A 13019-nucleotide genomic window follows, 5' to 3' on the forward strand; every position below is an offset into this window, starting at 1 on the left:
GTCGGTACTAAAGCCCTAAACCTTTAGTCTCGGTTCTTACACCAACCGGGACAGATGGGCCTCCACGTGGCCGCTGCGGCGAGCCCAGGCAGGAGGGCCTTTGGTCCCGGTTGGTAGCAGCTGGCAGGAGCTGAGATTTATTTTTTTGAAAGGGGGTGGTTTAGGGGGTTTTGGGGGGTTAATTTAGGGTGTTAGCTAGCTAATAGAGAGAAGTGTCCTCTCTTATCTCCGTGCTTGGTTTACCAACGCTACTGCTATGCCTAAACATGGCTTACATTGAAGTGAAGGCAACATGTGGTGCATGTCGAAAGTAATACTAATCCTAACTTGATCAAGTTTGGATTAGTACTACTTTTGACATGCAGCACATGTTGCCTTCACTTCAATCCAATCCATATTCATTTCACCCACTGATATATAATAACTCTTCATGCTCGCATCATGCATCATCATAATAACAAGTCCTACTAACCATCATCATACAACTTCTACTCGTTATTAATAACAAGTCATACGATCATCATCCTCATAGTCATCGAACCAACCCAACATAATTGTTCTTAGCACATGATCATCAGTATTAGGTAGGACCTAAATACCCTCTTTAAGGTAAAATAGCATAAAACAATATAGGCCCTGACTCTCCATTATGGAGAATGGAGATCATCCTCTCTCCAATTCTTGCGCTTCGCTTCCTTTTGCTTCCAAGAACCTCCTTACGACTGTCCATTGCTACCTCTTGAGCACAGCGTTGGTTTTCCCTTGAAGAGGAAAGGGTGATGCAGCAAAGTAGCGTAAGTATTTCCCTCAGTTTTTGAGAACCAAGGTATCAATCCAGTAGGAGGCCACACGCAAGTCCCTCGTACCTACACAAATAAATAAGAACCTTGCAACCAACGCGATAAAGGGGTTGTCAATCCCTTCACGGCCACTTGCAAAAGTGAGATCTGATAGAGATAAATAAGATAAATATTTTTGGTATTTTTGTTTTATAAATTGTAAAGTAAAGATTGCAAAATAAACGGCGACAGAAATTGGCAAGTTGACGAAAGATTAATATGATGGAAAATAGACCCGGGTGCCATAGGTTTCACTAGTGGCTTCTCTCAAGATAGCATAAATATTACGGTGGGTGAAAAAATTACTGTCGAGCAATTGATAGAAAAGTGCATAGTTATGAGAATATCTAGGCATCATCATGTATATAGGCATCACGTCCGCGACAAGTAGACCGAAACGATTCTGCATCTACTACTATTACTCCACACATCGACCGCTATCCAGCATGCATCTAGAGTATTAAGTTCATAAGAACAGAGTAACGCATTAGGCAAGATGACATGATGTAGAGGGATAAACTCAAGCATATGATATAAACCCCGTCTTTTTATCCTCGATGGCAACAATACAATACGTATCGGTTCCCCTTCTGTCACTGGGATCGAACACCGCAAGATTGAACCCAAAGCTGAGCACTTCTCCCATTGCAAGAAAGATCAATCTAGTAGGCCAAACCAAACTGATAATTCAAAGAGACTTGCAAAGATAACAAATCATACATAAAAGAATTCAGAGGAGATTCAAATATTGTTCATAGATAATCTTGATCATAAACCCATAATTCATCGGATCTCGACAAACACACCGCAAAAAGAGTTACATCGAATAGATCTCCAAGAAGATCGAGGAGAACTTTGTATTGAGATCCAAAGAGAGAGAAGAAGCCATCTAGCTAATAACTATGGACCCGAAGGTTTGAGGTAAACTACTCACACATCATCGGAGAGGCTAAGGTGTTGATGTAGAAGGCCTCCGTGATCAATGCCCCCTCCGGCGGAGCGCCGGAAAAGGCCCCAAGATGGGATCTCACGGGTACAGAAGGTTGCGGCAGTGGAAATAGGGTTTTGTGGTGCTCCTGGATGTTTTCGGGGTACGTGGGTATATATAGGAGGAAGAAGTAGGTCGGTGGAGCTGCGAGGGGCCCACGAGGGTGGGGGCGCGCCCAGGGGGGCAGGCGCGCCTCCCTTCCTCGTGGCCTCCTCGCTTCTTTCTTGACGTCCACTCCAAGTCCTCTGGATCACGTTTGTTCCAAAAATAACTCTCCCGAAGGTTTCATTCCGTTTGGATTCCGTTTGATATTCCTTTTCTGCGAAACACTGAAATAGGCAAAAAAAACAGCAATTTGGGCTGGGCCTCTAGTTAGTAGGTTAGTCCAAAAATAATATAAAAGTGTATAATAAAGCCCATTAAACATCCAAATCAGATAATATAATAGCATGGAACAATCAAAAATTATAGATACGTTGGAGACGTATCATCCATACATTTTTTCCATTCTTTGATTAGCATGTGTTCACCGGTTTTAGAAATCCGGTATGGACAGTGAGATTCGTAGGATGACCTGGCTGTATGTTCAAAACATCAAGGCGACCATTCTGATACATCAAATGAGGCACACAATCCATCAGGATTCTCTGTTCAAAAACATACTAATAACTTCGTAGTTAGCAATGATGTACTGGTTTTAGAAGTATGCAAAAGATGCACAGATGTCGTAATAGTAAAAAATCTTACCAGGGTATCTCCATAGAAGTTACCGTGGTTCAACACGTGCACTAGTGGCACGTATTGACCATAATTTGGAGGAGTATCATAATAGGTATTGTAATTCTCAAGGTCAGTACAAAATGCGATCAGATGATTTTTCTCCTGATAAGTTAATTCGGAGCCATCGGTGTAGTGGGTTTTGTCTACCACTACCGCACATTGTTTGAAGAATGAAAATAAGCTATCAATGGAAATAAGTTGTCAACTATTTTGAAATAAACAATATAAATTAGCTAATAACTATGTTTGAGAAACTCACATAGCGGTAGAATTGGAAGCGTATCAACAAGGACCCAAATGTCCATATTGTCTTGCTCGATGTCAGGATCACCAAGATCCATGGTGACAGCATATCCTCATAAAAACCATACATCTTGCAAAGTGCTTCCCAATTTGGGCAACCAAAATGGGTTACGCTTTAAGAATTGTACAGATTTACTTCAAAATTCATACCATGATGGGTCCTTAAGTGAATTTTCTTTGTTTCGAAACTTTCATGGTCTTCAAAACCCATCCTCTCCAAGACATGGCGTCTTGCATGGCATGGGATAAGCTAGTCAAATTGTAAAAGATGAAAATTACACGTTGAAATAGTTGAAGTCGTGCTTAATTACGAAAAAACACTTGTCGTCGTTGCGTACCGTTTCAACATCGAAGGTCTCCTGGAGCTTAATGCTGAAGCGCCGATCTTCGTCCAGGTGAAGGAACCTGTCGCACAGACCTCGGTCGTCGTTTTCGGCGTCTGAGTACGACATTTCCTATGTTCATAATTCAAATATTAAACTTGTACAATTACATATATGTACTACAAAAACTAAATTAGAACATTATTATTCATCATGGGTTGACTATCGGTCTGTCGAGTCTTTTCTTGGAAACTCTCAGCTCACGTGGTGTATATATTCGACCGTCGATGATGGTAGCTCCTCCTTTCGTTCCCGAGTGCATTACACCAAATTGTCTAGCACACGGGAACGAAGGAGAAGCTACCCCACGACAACAGTCGGGATTCTTCGTCCTCTCATATATATATGGTGGAGACTCTCCCTAACTGATTCCTCTTTGACATTTGCGACCGTCGGTGATGGTAGCTCCTCCTTTCGTTTTCGAGTGCATTACACCAAATTGTCTAGCACACGGGAACGAAGGAGAAGCTACCCCACGACAACAGTCGGGATTCTTCGTCCTCTCATATATGGTGGAGACTCGACAGACTTAAAGTCAACCCGAAATATCGTTTAATTATCTTTCTAAAAATGGACATATCGAGCGCCTGAAATTTGTCGGAACGGAAATATACATGTTTTTATCTACATCATATGAGCATTCAAACTTGATGGCCATTACATTTCAATGGTTGAAAATATGAGCAAAAACATTTCAAAATATTTTATAGGACTCATATTGACATGGAGATTTGGCTGGTCTCACCTCGAGGTCGAAGGGGGGTCGGTGACGGGGACGATGGCGGGGATGATGGAGATGGCTCCTAGATTTCTGCAAAAACAAAAACCCTATAAGCTATCAACTAATCAAATGCATACACCTTGCATAGTGCTCTCCAATTTTAGCATTCAAGTAGGGAGTAGTTTTCAATTTGAGCATTCAATAAGCAAAATCAATTCGTAAAATAAATTAGTATTCAAGTTAGCATGCATTCAATAAGCAAAACTACATCATCTCTTGCGTTCGTACATCGTCGAATATTATCACTAATACACCTCGAATAGTATCATACATATAGCATCGTTAAATACAGCTAGAACCGTAGCGCCCGACGGGTATCGGCGCGGGCGGTGGACACCCAAAGAAAAGGAACCATCACAGGATCATAGCTCCAGTGAGATCCCTGAAGAACCTCCCAGGTATTGGAGAACCTGCCCTCCAACGCAACCATGTAGCGACGGACGTGCTCGTCCTCCTCGCTGACACGGTGACGTACCACCTCCACGGTGTCTGGAAGCCTCGGCACCGTCACTGGCCCACGCGACCGCCACCAAACAAGGTTCGGGTCAACGACGGGCTGGCTCCTCACCAAGCTACGCCCCCCGGAAGGTAGCACCTCCCAATACCAGCCCGGCGGAGCCCAGTCCCGGACATGGCCCCTCTGATCAAGCAGGCCTCCTCCGCCAAGTCGACGACGAGGATGCGGGATAGGCATCGTCGACGTCGATGCGGGAATAATTGCTTTAACAAAAAAATAAAGTAGTTCTATTAATTTTCTTACTAAAAATAAACTACTTCTATAGTAAAATAAAGTAGTTTTATTAAATCAACTAGTTCAACTACTAAGCGCTTACTATAAATAAAATAAAGTAGTACTTACTAAAAAATAAACTACTTCTATAGTAAAATAAAGTAGTGTTATTAAAACAACTAGTTCAGCTACTAAGCACTTAATTACTATAAACAAAATAAAGTAGTACTTACTAAAAATAAACTAGTTTAACTAGCTAGTTCTATTATTTTCTAACTAATTCTATTAAACACTTACTAAAAAACATCTAATTCAACTAATCTAAAATGCACACTAACCTAACATCTAATGCACTAACCTAAATCAGAGAATGTTCAAATAAAGTAGTATTGCTTGGTTTTAAAAAAAAAGTTCAAATAGAAAATTTAGTCAAAAAGTAAAGGTTTTGCCTAATGCATTCTTCATATAGAAAATTGTTGCTCTGTAATTTAATAATTTAGTATTGCGTGACTATACATAATAATCTGCGTGACTATACATAATTACTAGTATATATACATGGAAAAATACATATATGAAAAAATGAAAAAAAAAGAGCCGGGGCGGCGGCGGCTCACAGCGGGGCCGGCCGGCGAGGGCGACGGCGGGGGCGGCTAGGGCGTCGGGGGGGGGGCGGCGAGGGCGTCGGCGGGGGCGGGTGACGGCGACACGGGCAACGGCGATGGCATGCGGGGGCGCGCGGGGACAGGGGCACGGGCGACGGCGACGTACGGCGTGCGGGGGCAGGGGCACGGGCGACGGCGTGGGCGGCGGACGGCAACGGCGCGGGCGGTGGACGGCGTCGGCGTGGGCTCCTGGGTGGGGGCGACGGCGACGGCGTCCGGCAGCCTGGCGGCATCGAGGAGGTCCGCGCGCGCCATCGTCAGAGGCAACTGCTAGATGAAAAGTGAAATTTTCTAAGTGTTTGCTATATATACATGAACCATTGGTCCCGGTTCGTGGCACCAACCGGGACCAATGCAACCTTTAGTCCCGGTTGGTGCCACCAACCGCGACCGAAGGTCTCTTTTCAGCAGCCCAAAGGGCGGGAAACAGATACCTTTGGTCCCGGTTGGTGCCACCAATCGGGACTAATGGGAGGCATTGGTCCCGGTGACCAATGCCTCCCATTAGTCCCGGTTGGTGGCACCAACCGAGACCAAAGGTCGTGTGCTGGAACCGACGCGGTGCGGTGTGATGTTTAGTCCCACCTCGCTAGCCGAGAGGGGCTCGGAGTGGTTTATAAGCCCTGCCGAGCCGACCACTTCGAGCTCCTCTCTACTGCAGGCTTACGGGCCTAAATCCACTCTCTGTGCCTGTGGGCCTATTGGGCCTACTGCGGGCCTGCATCCTGGGCCCACTAGCGGGTTTCTAGTCGTATGCAGGCCGTGGTGGCCTAGTAGGTGGCACTTTTTTATTTTACTTTTTCATTTTTTTGCTTTCTTTTTTATTTTATTTATTTTATTTTGTTTCTAATTACAGCAAAATACTTACTAGTTTTTCAGTTATTCTTTTTGGTTTTAGGTAATAAAAATTATAAACTTTCTGTTAGTGCCATTAATTTTCCAATTTGAATAGTTTAAATTTGAATTATTTGAAATTTGTGTGAATCACTAGTTTGTCATTAACTTTTCTATAAAAATAGATTTTGGAGTGATTCCTTTTCCTGCTATTTAATATTACTGTGTTTTATCATTATATTCAAAAACAGTTTTTGTTATTTTAGTTTCTAACAAAAGAAATCTTTATGATAATTCCTTTTGCTATTAAAGTTTCTAACAAAAAAAGTTCTTTATGAAAATTCTTTTTGCTTTTAATGTTTTGAACAGAAAATACTTTGATAATTTTATTTGCATAAATTTTAGTTTATTATTTTTGCTATTAGAGTTTCATAAAAGTTTTCTAGTTCATTCTTTTTTATATTAGTTCATTCTTTGAGCTAAATGACCATGAAATTGAAAAGCACTACATCAATTTTCATTTTTTTGAACTTATTTGAACTCCAGACTCTTTGTGTGTTCAAAATGCACCATTCAAAGCCACATCATCAATTTTCAACCCTTTCTGACGTCATTTGTTATTTTTCATGCATTTACTGATTTTTTTTGAGCTAAATGACCCTGAAATTGAAAAGCACTACAGATGAACTTTGAAAAGGTTGAAAGTTGGCATGGTATCATCATTTCATCCAAATAGCATGTGCTAAAAAGTTGAGAGGGTTACGGCAAAAACTGGATGCACTTCGTGTACAAAACGGACAATCTTTTTCGAAGTATCAGGGTTTCATACGGAAACTTGTCTGTTACATGGATATTCTAGATCAAAGGCATCATCATAATAGTCGTGGAGAGAAAGTCTTCACTTTTTCTTCACTTCTGTCCTTTGCTTATTGCGTCGTAACCATGGATAATCTTCATCATTTAACAGGGTGCTTGGTCAGCCTTGACTTTGAAGGGAGGAATTTCATGAAACTTTTCATAATCTTCGGACATGTCTGTCTTGCCCTCCACTCCCATGATGTCTCTTTTTCCTGAAAGAACTATGTGGCGCTTTGGCTCATCGTATGATGTGTTCGCTTCCTTATCTTTTCTTTTTCTCAGTTTGGTAGACATGTCCTTCACATAGAAAACCTGCGCCGCATCATTGGCTAGGACAAACGGTTTGTCTGTGTACCCAAGATTGTTCAGATCCACTGTTGTCATTCCGTACTGTGGGTCTACCTGTACCCCACCTCCTGACAGATTGACCCATTTGCACTTAAACAAAGGGACCTTAAAATCATGTCCATAGTCAAGTTCCCATATGTCCACTATGTAACCATAATATGTGTCATTTCCCCTCTTGGTTGCTGCATCAAAGCGGACACCGCTGTTTTGGTTGGTGCTCTTTTGATCTTGGGCGATCGTGTAAAATGTATTCCCATTTATCTCGTATCCTTTGTAAGTCAATACAGTCGAAGATGGTCCCCTGGACAACGAGTACAGCTCATCACAAACAGTGTTGTCACCTCTGAGACGTGTTTCCAACCAACCGCCGAAAGTCCTGATGTGTTCACATGTAATCCAGTCGTCACACTGCTCCGGGTGTTTGGAGCGCAGACTGTTCTTGTGTTCATCGACATACGGGGTCACCAAGGTAGAGTTCTGTAGAACTGTGTAGTGTGCTTCAGACCAAGAATGCCCGTCCCTGCATATTATTGAGTCCCCTCCAAGCGTGCCTTTTCCAGTCAGTCTCCCCTCATACCGCGATTTAGGGAGACCAATCTTATTAAGGCCAGGAATGAAGTCAACACAAAATCCAATGACATCCTCTGTTTGATGGCCCATGGAGATGCTTCCTTCTGGCCTAGCGCGGTTACAGACATATTTCTTTAGGACTCCCATGAACCTCTCAAAGGGGAACATATTGTGTAGAAATACAGGGCCCAGAATGACTATCTCGTCGACTAGATCAACTAGGACGTGCGTCATGATATTGAAGAAGGATGGTGGGAACACCAGCTCGAAACTGACAAGACATTGCGCCACATCAGTCCTTAGCCTTGGTATGATTTCTGGATCGATGACCTTCTAAGAGATTGCATTGTGGAATGCACATAGCTTCACAATGGCTAATAGGACGTTTTCCGGTAGAAGCCCCCTCAATGCAACCGGAAGCAGTTGCGTCATAATCACGTGGCAGTCATGAGACTTTAGGTTCTGGAACTTTTTCTCTGGCATATTTATTATTCCCTTTATATTCGACGAGAAGCCAGTCGGGACCTTCATACTGAGCATGCATTCAAAGAAGATTTCCTTCTCTTATTTGGTAAGAGCGTAGCTGGCAGGACCTTCATACTGCTTTGGAGGCATACCGTCTTTTTCGTGCAAACGTTGCAGGTCCTCCCGTGCCTCCGGTGTATCTTTTGTCTTCCCATACACGCCCAAGAAGCCTAGCAGGTTCACGCAAAGGTTCTTCGTCACGTGCATCACGTCGATTGAAGAGTGGACCTCTAGGTCTTTCCAGTAGAGTAGGTCCCAAAATATAGATTTCTTCTTCCACATGGGTGCGCGTCCCTTAGCGTCATTCGAAACAGATAGTCCGCCGGGACCCTTTTCAAATATTACGTGTAAATCATTGACCATAGCAAGTACGTGATCACCGGTACGCATGGCGGGCTTCTTCCGGTGATCTGCCTCGCCTTTGAAATGCTTGCCTTTCTTTCGACATTGATGGTTGGTCGAAAGAAATCGACGATGGCCCAGGTACACATTCTTCCTGCATTTGTCCAGGTATATACTTTCGGTGTCAGCTAAACAGTGCGTGCATGCGTGGTATCCCTTGTTTGTCTATCCTGAAAGGTTACTGAGAGCGGGCTAATCGTTGATGGTTACAAACAGCAACGCGTGCAGGTTAAATTCCTCCTGTTTGTGCTCATCCCACACACGTACACCATTTCCATTCCACAGCTGTAAAAGTTCTTTCACTAACGGCCTTAGATACACATCAAGGTCGTTTCCGGGTTGCTTAGGGCCTTGGATGAGAACTGGCATCATAATGAACTTCCGCTTCATGCACATCCAAGGAGGAAGGTTATACATACATAGAGTCATGGGCCAGGTGCTGTGATTGCTGCTCTGCTCCCCGAAAGGATTAATGCCATCCGCGCTTAAACCAAACCATAAGTTCCTTGGGTCACCTGCAAACTCAGCCCAGTACTTTCTCTCGATTTTTCTCCACTGCGACCCGTCAGCAGGTGCTCTCAACTTCCCGTCTTTCTTACGGTCCTCTCTGTGCCATCGCATCAACTTGGCATGCTCTTCGTTTCTGAACAGATGTTTCAATCGTGGTATTATAGGAGCATACCACATCACCTTCGCAGGAACCCTCTTCCTGGGGGGCTCGCCGTCAACATCACCAGGGTCATCTCGTCTGATCTTATACCGCAATGCACCGCATACCGAGCATGCGTTCAAATCCGCGTACGCACCGCGGTAGAGGATGCAGTCATTAGGGCATGCATGTATCTTCTGCACCTCCAATCCTAGAGGGCATACGACCTTCTTTGCTGTGTATGTACTGTCGGGCAATTCGTTATTCTTTGGAAGCTTCTTCTTCAATATTTTCAGTAGCTTCTCAAATCCTTTGTCAGGCACAGCATTCTCTGATTTCCACTGCAGCAATTCCAGTACGGTACCGAGCTTTGTGTTGCCATCCTCGCAATTGGGGTACAACCCTTTTTTGTGATCCTCTAACATGCGATCGAACTTCAGCTTCTCCTTTTGACTTTCGCACTGTGTCCTTGCATCAACAATGACCCAGCGTAGATCATCATCATCGGGCACATCGTCTGGTTCCTCTTGATCTTTAGCAGCTTCCCCCGTTGCAGCATCACCGTATTCAGGGGGCACATAGTTGTCATCGTCCTCTTCTTCTTCGTTGTCTTCCATCATAACCCCTATTTCTCCGTGCCTGGTCCAAACATTATAGTGTGGCATGAAACCCTTATAAAGCAGGTGGCCGTGAAGGATTTTCCGGTCAGAGTAAGACTTTGTATTCCCACATATAGGGCATGGACAGCACATAAAACCATTCTGCTTGTTTGCCTCAGCCACTTCGAGAAAATTATGCACGCCCTTAATGTACTCGGAGGTGTGTCTGTCATCATACATCCATTGTCGGTTCATCTGCGTGCATTATATATAATTAAGTGTGTCAAAAACCATTACAGAATATCATGGATAGATAAGTGACCAAGTTAATAGAAGTTCATCATCACATTAAAACCAATGTACATACATAGTTCTCATTGACAAGGAATAATAAAAGTAAGAAAATTAGACAAGTATCTATCTAAAGTAAGAATTCTTTTCTTTCAGAAAGAAGATAAGAACAAAAGGCTCACCACGGTGGTGTCGGCGACGAGATCGGCGCGGGCGATCGACGGCGGTGAAGACGGGGACAGAACGTGACGGACCGCTAAACCTATGCAAATCTCGGGGAAAATGGAGCTTGGAGGTCGAGCTTCGAGAGGAGAAAGCTTAACTAGTGTGGCTCGGGCATTTCATCGAACACCTCATGTGCATAGGAGGTGAGGTAGAGCACCCAAATGCCCTCCCCTCGCCGGCTAGAAAAAACAGAGCACTGTGGAGTGCTCTGCTGCGGCGATGGGGTATATATAGGCAACTCATTTGTCCCGGTTCGTGGCTGGAACCGGGACTAAAGCCCCCCCCCCCTTCTGTCCCGGTTCGAGCCACGAACCGGAACAAATGTATGTGGGCCAGGAGTGAGGCCCATTGGTCCCGGTTCGTGCCAGGAACCGGGACAAATGGGTCCAGACGAACCGGGACCAATGCCCACGAGGCCCCGGCCGGCCCCCTGGGCTCACGAACCGGGACGTATGTCCCCATGGGTCCCGATTCGTGACTGAACCGGGACTAATGGGCTGGCCAGGCCCGAACCAAAGCCCTGTTTTCTACTAGTGTAGTGTCATGCATATAACACTAGTCTAATTAACTCCTTATTATGACTAGCCTTAGACTATCCAGCGGTCCTTTTCTTTCTTTATTAATCTTGCTGGCCAGTGGTATCGTTATCCTTCAAGTGGCGACCCACACTAATTAACCATTGACTCGTTGTTTAGATCAGTCAGCCCAATAAAACATATGGTTCATAAAGCAAATCTTCTACTCCCTCCGTTTTACAATCTAGCGCTTATAGATTTTTCTAAAAATCAAGTTTCGTAAACTTTGATCAAGTTTGTAGGAAAATATATTAACACTTAAACTACCAAATACATATCATTAAATACATTATGATACATATTTTCATACGATATATGTTTGGTATCGTAGATATTCATAATTTTTCTATAAATTTGGTCAGGGTTTTATCAGTTCAGCTTTTGAAAAATAACAATCTATATGCACTATATTATAGAGCGGAGGGAGTAAAAATCTAAATAGCTAGCCCCATTGACTTATCTTAGAGCACATGCGACTCTGTCACTTAACACACCACAACGAGACAGGCGATCGCGCGGACGAGCTCGCCTGATCCTGTTTTGTGGACCAATAGCACAACGTCATGATGGGGTCAGCATTTATTGCGGGCAGGAGTGGACCATCGTGATGAGGCAACAGAGCGGTGCATTGCCGTGACGGCAAGGCTGGAGATGGACCACGAGTACGCGACCGGCAAGACGTATATATAGGTCTGAACAATTCTGAAAAGAATCGGCGGGAGTACCTGATTAGCGTGAAGCTTCCCTTAGCAAGGATTGTTCACTCAATTCTGAAAAAGGCAAGGATCGTTCGCTCTAGACGTACCTCAGTGGCTTGATTCCAACGAGAAAATTTTATATATTGTGAAATTGCCATACCATAGAGCATAGAAAATTTGCGTGTAACAAAAAAAATGCACACAAAGTCGCCATGCTGTAGAGTATAACATTTTGCCATGACATAAAGTATAAATTTTGTATAGCATAATGCATAAAAAACAAAGCAAATGGAACCTACAAAGTAGTTTATGAAGTTGTAGATTTTTGCCATGACAAAAATGTATAATGTTTTACATTAAGATGTTGTTTATGAAAAGTTGTAGAATTTACCATGCACAAGTTGTTAGAAAGAGGCAAAATTTATGAACTTGGCATGTACAAGATGGTAGTGCATCATAAACTGCTAATATAGCTATGTTTTAAAATATTTTATATATGAAAGCAGAGAGAAAATAGCCATGATGCCAGGGCAAAATCCACCTATATGTTCAAGTCATGCTATGTTCAATAAATTTTTTGAACATAGCATGGCAATTTATTGAACATAGCATGGCAAATTTTGAGACATTTGCCATGCTATGTTCAATAAATTGCCATGGTATCTACTATTCTTAAAAAGTTGATCCTAACTAAGTCCTCTCAACATGCGGCCTTCCACCCCACCAAGTGTGTCATGTCAGCATCCGCTAACACTATTTTGCACCCCCCCCCCCCCATCCATACTCTTTGTTTTCACATAGTGCTGGTAAAGTATGAAATGTTTCTACATTTAAAAATAGTAGCTCTTGATTTAGATCATTTTCTTTTTACATAGTACATCTGAAATTAATCTTCAAATTCCCCGCCGCAAAGCGCAGGGAAATCACCTAGCATACAATAAATACCAAAAAAATGCATACGGAGGAAAAAAAATTG

This window comes from Aegilops tauschii, chromosome 3, assembly GCF_002575655.3.
Source record: "Aegilops tauschii subsp. strangulata cultivar AL8/78 chromosome 3, Aet v6.0, whole genome shotgun sequence".
NCBI classification, from domain to species: Eukaryota; Viridiplantae; Streptophyta; class Magnoliopsida; order Poales; family Poaceae; genus Aegilops; species Aegilops tauschii.